The sequence below is a fragment of the Ascidiella aspersa genome, chromosome 4 (assembly GCF_963924565.1).
Source record: "Ascidiella aspersa chromosome 4, kaAscAspe10.2, whole genome shotgun sequence".
Lineage (NCBI taxonomy): Eukaryota > Metazoa > Chordata > Ascidiacea > Phlebobranchia > Ascidiidae > Ascidiella > Ascidiella aspersa.
Genome location: NC_139450.1, coordinates 22,716,812 through 22,723,434, shown reverse-complemented (window position 1 = coordinate 22,723,434; position 6,623 = coordinate 22,716,812). Strand labels below are relative to the sequence as shown.

Below are 6,623 nucleotides of genomic sequence, written 5' to 3'. Positions count from 1 at the left end.
ATATTAGTTTTGATTTCATCTTATTTGCCAGAGTTAACCGTTACTTTCAATGTTACGAAGATTTGTTTGTCATATGTTTAGCACTACATTGATGCACTTACAAGGCCTATTGAATAGCAGCAGTGCGGCGTGGTGGTGTTTCAAGTCTTCGAATACAAGCGACCTATTTTTATCGATCGCATTTACTTCTGTGGTCTGTTGTTTTTTTTTTCTTCTTTTAAGTTTTATTATTATATAGCGACACAATAAAGCGAGTGCGAAAGAAAAAAAAGAGGCGAGACACATGTCAGAAAGCGACGAATTAGCAGGAAGGCATTAAAATACAGTTGGGGATTCGGAGTAACATGAAGTGAGCGTTAAAATAGCCCTTGCCACTTGCAAAGAAAGTCGTTAATTTTATAATTCCGAATGGCGATAAGATGTTCCGATTTCTGAACAGATTTAACCATATTTAGGAACATATTGAAATTCGGCACGGATTCGGCGTACTTACAGCGGTAAATTACGAAACGCGCACACAACAACAAACAATTCAAAAGGGTTTCAGATTGATCTGCCACAATACCAAACAACATATGAACAGGGTTAGGGCGTAAATCAATCAGAAGTTTCGCCGAGATCCAGGCAGTTACTTCTTCCCAGAAAGTTACTACTTTGGTACAAAAATAAAACACGTGCGCTACAGTTTCTAATGCATCGCAGCAGAAAACACATTTATCTGAGTCTTTAATTCCAAATGAGCACAGGGCGTCATTGGTGACGATGGCCCTAAGGTTTAATTTTATCTGAAAACTTCTAAGTTTGTTTTCCACGGTACAGTCGTAGTTAATTTGGTAAAGTTTGTCCCAAGGGATTCGGTTTGTTAAACTTGCAAGATCTGTTCCCACTTGATTTGCTGTTTGACTGGGGGGGACAAGCCAGCATCTTTAATATGTGAGTAAATTTCTTTAACTGTATCAAGTTTTACGAGAAATTTGGTACAAGTCTGCAACTTGTTGTCAATCATAGATATGTTACTAGGTTCATTCAAGTCCCATTGTCCAGGGATAGCCGAAATTAGTTTTAAATGTTCTAAATATTCATTATTGTTGGTGGAAAAGTTGTAATATTGGGCGAGGTTATCGTAAGACATGTAATGATCTGTATTGTCGATAAGATGCGCGTAATCCAATATGCCAGCATTAATTATATAGTCTTTATAAAAAAGGTTTGTTTACGGTATTGAACCTGGTCGTTAATCCACAACGGTCTACCGTTCCTTAGATTTGTAAACATTATGCTAATCAACTGTTTGCAGTCCGCAATTGTTTTTCTGATAGTTTGCAAAGGAATCAGTTTTCGGGCTTTTTGAGAGAGGGCAGACTGGCTTCCGCGAAGCCAACATTCTATTTCATTGTTGCTTATACTACTTCTTTCCAGTTTTTTCCAAGGCGCCTTATAACTGTCATCGAATAGTTTTGTTACCCATTTCATACTCAGCGCGAGGATGTAGGCATCCACATCGATCATGTTAGCGCCACCTTGAGCAACGCTAGCGCACAATTTTGTTCGTTTTATCCTCTCCCATTTAGAGCCCCAAATAAATTGAAAAAGTTTTGTTTTAAGTTTGCGCAGGAAGTTTTTTGGAAGGTTGATCGGGATGACGCTGACTTTATAAATTAGTGATGGGATAACCAGGCTTTTGAGAATGCATATTCGCCCTAAAAGGGTGAGCCCTCGTGACGACCATACATTAAGTATTGTACCTATATTGCTTAAGAAGTTACCGAAATTTAGTTTAAAAAGATCATCTCGTGACATGATTGGAACTTCTATGCCTAAATACCTAAATGATTCTGCAGGCCGAGCTAACCCTTTATCTAAAAAGGGTCGCTCCGTCCTAATCTGTCGCCCGGGCCCGACGTAAAACGCAAGTGATTTATTCATGTTAATTTTACAACCTGACATTAGGCCGTATTCGTCGAGAACATTAAAAACTCTGTCGAAATCTACCTGATCACCCTTAAGGAAAACCAAGGTGTCATCTGCAAGTAGAGATACTTTAAATTCATTATTAAAAAGCTTAATACCAACAAATTCATCAGCGCGTAGTGCTGAGGCCAGGCACTCTATGCACAGTACAAAAAGGGTAGGGGAGAGTGGGTCGCCTTGCCTCACACCACGTTCGATTCCGAATGCCCGGGATAGAAAGTTATTGTTTGTGATTTTACACGATGGGTTGTTGTAGCAGCACCGCAGCCAGTGTAAAATGTTGTTTCCAAAACCAAAGCTTTGCATAGCTTCATATATAAAATCCCACTCTACAGTGTCAAACGCCTTATATATGTCTAGGGATAGCACGGCTCCCGGGATCTCGCAAGAGTCAGTTAGATCCATAATATCAAATAAAATCTGAGATTATCTCCTATAAACCTACCCGTGATAAAGCCGTTTTGGTCGTGACTTACAAGATGTTGTACGTTTGCCTTAATGCGATTGTTAATTACCTTTGATACGATTTTATAGTCGGTATTCAGCAACGTGATTGATCTGTAGTTGTTTGTAAACAAATGGTCTTTTTTAGGTTTAGGAATCAACGTTACTACGCCCTGAGATTGCGTTGGGCTGAAACGACCCGTTTTTTCGGTATGCGACCAGGAGTCGAGGAATATATCCTTAATCTCAGGCCAAAATGCTTGATAAAACTCTGCCGGAAACCCATCCAGCCCCGGGGATTTGTTTTTTGGCATACAAAGGACCGCTGTATGTAGTTCATGTGCAGTTATAGGCAGTTCGCTTGCGGCTAACTGCTCCGTGTTTAGTTGCGGAAGATTTAATTTAGCTAACCGTGATTTAATTGCCTGCAGTGAGTATTTGTTGTTGTTGGTCTTGTAAAGCTGTTCAAAATAAGTTATTAGCTCTTCCATTATCTGCGTTTTATCTGTGCATATTGTGTCTCCCACATTTAAGCGATTTATTGCCTTTTTAGCGGTGTGTCTTTTTTCGAGATTGAGGAAATATTTTGTATTTTTTTCTCCCATCTCTGCCCACTGTGCTCTACTTCTTATAATAGCCCCCTTTGTTCTAGTTTCAACTAACATGTCAAGTTCGTTTTTACGTTTTGTTAGTTCATCATTTTTGTTGAATAGGGGTTGAGTGGATTTCGTTATTTCATGTTCAAGATCTCCGATGGCTTTTTCTAGGTTATATTGTTTGGCCTTAATTTGTTTTTTAAACTCAGAGCTATATTTAATTGACACCCCACGTACAACTGCTTTTAGAGCGTCCCACCGGGTTGACATGACCTTTTGTTATAATCTTTAATTGTACTACGAATTACAGTGAGGTACTTTTTATCTCCTAATAAGTTATTGTTAAGCTTTCAATAACCAGTTCCGTGTAGGCTTGGAGCTAATTTAATAGAAATTGTCACTATTTTGTGGTCTGACATGATTCCCTGGACAATGTCGGTGGTCAAAACATCACACATAAATGTTTGGGAAACCAGAAAGAAAACTATACGCGTTGCTACCTTAGGATTAATTTGAATCCTGGAATATTTTGGGGTTGTTGGATGCAAGACACGAAACGCGTCATGCAAGCCTAGCGTGTTCATATGCGCTCTTATAGTAGAGCGTGAGTTGCGGTTTGCGTGCTGTGGGCCTGTACTCTTATCTAATTTTTCATTTAGTATAACGTTAAAGTCACCACCTATTATAAGGTCAGGGCTACTTGACGTCATTAGGTTTGAGAATACGCTATCAAAGAATGTCGGACTGTCAGAGTTTGGGCCATAAATATTAGTTAAAATCTTTCTATCCCCAACTATCAACGAGGCAATCAAGAACCTTCCAAGTGGGTCAGCGATTAAATGTGCCCATATGACTTCTCCGCCCCATTCCATCCGCCATAATTTCTCGTCCGCGGGGGAACAATGTGTCTCCTGCAGCAACGTAATATGATATTTTTTTTCTCTGATAAAATTAAAGATCGATTTACGTTTGGTACCATCACGAATACCGGAAACATAAAAAGAAGCAATGTTAATAGGCATAAGTATAAAGATTAAACAAAAATAAAAAACACTTACATCTAAGAGAGTTTACACCCGCTCTACACCTAAGTCAATGTCCCATTCGTATTCAAAGCCACATGCACATCTATATGGGCACCTAGGTTCGATTTGCTGTGCTGACTTTTGTCCACAGCTACAGTTAACAAGTTTAAACTTACACAGGGGGTTAGAACATTCCTTGCTCGTAGTGAGCTTTGGAACCGGATTAAGTGTTTTGCATACACAAGCAATAGAGTACCTTTCACACTGGATGCATTCGAAAACGTCTCCGTCCACTTGAAATTCCGGCTAGATTTCCTGGCAACATGGCATCCACCGCATGCTGGAGTGGCATTTTGGGCAACAGAATTCCCTTTGCTTGGCTGGGACCAGGTACATAGCATCTTCGCAACAGGCCTTTACTATATTGAAATCACTCTTGCACTTGTAACAGTGAAAGTGCTTGGAATCCGGAGCTATTGTGCTTTCCGTTTTACATTTTGAGCAAATCAAAGATATGGTGTCTTCACAGAGACTCTGCGATTTGCTATCTGGCAAAGCTGGAGGGCTCGTGCGGAGACGTTTCTTGAAGTTTGCTGTTGGAAACTTTGTCTTGTTCGATGCTTCTTCGTTTCTTGAATCTTGTTGGGAGTCGTCTTTTCCTTCGCCAGCCTTCAGGTGTACGTTCTTATCAGTGCTCATTGGAGCGGCTTGTCCGTTATGCAAGTGCTTATCAGCGCAAGTCTGATCTGCCGGCTGCTTTTGCGTCAAAGCAGTCGAACCAGGCGAGAGAGGCGTTCTAATTTGCTGTGCGCTGGCAGCTAGCGGAGCTTTCCGTTGTCTGTCTGTATCCTGGTTTAGGAGTTCTGGAATGTCGTTCAGCCTTTTCGGACATTTTACTTGTTTGTGTCCAGCTTCCCCACAGTATTTGCATGTAAACTGCTGCCCATGGTAGGTTACATAAAATTCTAACCCATCCACGTAAATGTAGCTCGGAATGGGATTTTCTTGTACATCTGCTTTATTCATGGTTGCAATTCTCATGCCTGACAGCAATCCCTGTTTATCTTTTCTATGAGTCATCTTTTTCACCTCGCCAAAATGCGAGCTTAGATTTTCTTCGATACTTTCACTAGAGAGAGGAATTGGCACCCATCCGATACCCACATTAATAACATCACTCTCGAAAAGACGCACATTTCGTATATATGACACTTCGGCAAGCTTGTTCTGGAGCTCTAGTACATTTTCTCGGCTTGTACACGTTACTTCAATTTGTGTTCCCTTCATTTCCGCAATTCCTAGAACTTTGTTCAATGGAAAGTTGATGTCCTTTAACAGCTTCCACAAATCTTCTCTTTTCAAGGGCGTATCAGCTCTAAACGATATACAGTTTGGGCGCTTCATCGCGCTCCCTGCGCTTTTCACCGTCGCTTGCGCATAACTCGCCTTCTTCATTGTAGGTGAACACTCCTCGAGCGTCAAAAGCGAATGTGTCTGTGGTCTGTTGTTGTGTTCTGATGTTGTGTGATCCTGCATTTGCTGCTAACAGACGAGACCACGCGATGCAAACGAAATATCAGAGTACTATTTTTGTTCTTCAGGGTTAAAACTATGCGCTATTTAATCCAAACTTAACATTTTTTTAGTCAGTTTGGCATCCAATTCTTTAGTTTTTAGGTATGCCCTGATGGCTGCTATCAGTTAACCTAATTTTACAGCCCTAGCCGTAGTGTTAAATTTAGGGTCGATCAGTACCTTACAATGGCGGACCGAAATCGAATATAATATGTTGACAAGGGCCATATTACATTAATGAAGTTAATAGTGGAATTGCCTAGGAGTTTGGTTAGGTCAATGTTTGTTTATATCTTACGCCGGCCTTCCTGTCTTACTTTGACATGCTAAAAAATTTAACATAACAAATGAACTGTGTGGTGTTTTTAAGGTTACTTTTCATGACTTTCTGACGTCACAATTTGACTTAACTCTGTAACGTCACATTTAAATGTAACTTTGTGACGTCACATTTTTCCTTAACTCGATAACGCCACGTTTTGTCGTAACTTTGTGACGTCATCTCTGCAAAAAGTGCCATGCCTCCAAAAACAAATTCGTAGATCTGCACCTGTCAAGGAGTATATCGACCACAAAGCCAGGTCAAAGTGGTCGAAGGAGATTCAAATTTTGCGTTAGGTGACGTCGGTCTGGTGGCAGATGACCGACAGCATCGGGGCAAATGGCTCCCGAATCACGTAGTCGTTATACTCCCTGATCAGGTGCGGATCTACGAATTTTGTTTGGGGGGTCATGACATTTTTTTCAGAGATGTCACAAGGTTTTATTGCGACGTCATAAAATTTTATTTTGATTCCATTTTTTTGGCATGGTCCTTTAAACAGTAACACATAAATCATTAAATAAGTTAGGACTTATTTAGGAAAACTGTAGTTAACTGTACATATACCTGCTGCTTGGTCACAAAGATGTAACAATGCAAACAGAGCCGAAGAGAATTTGTTGTAATCGCATTTATGCCGTGTTTACTAACCACATAAAATGCCGTATAGCTCCCCACGAAAAAAAATTC

The 6,623-nt window shown here is 40.3% G+C and overlaps 1 pseudogene; it reads right to left on the bottom strand.

The window, feature by feature from the left end:
• Positions 1–4,081: 4,081 nt before the first annotated feature.
• On the bottom strand, positions 4,082–5,491 carry LOC146148702 (uncharacterized; annotated as a pseudogene).
• Between the last annotated feature and the right edge of the window lie 1,132 nt (positions 5,492–6,623).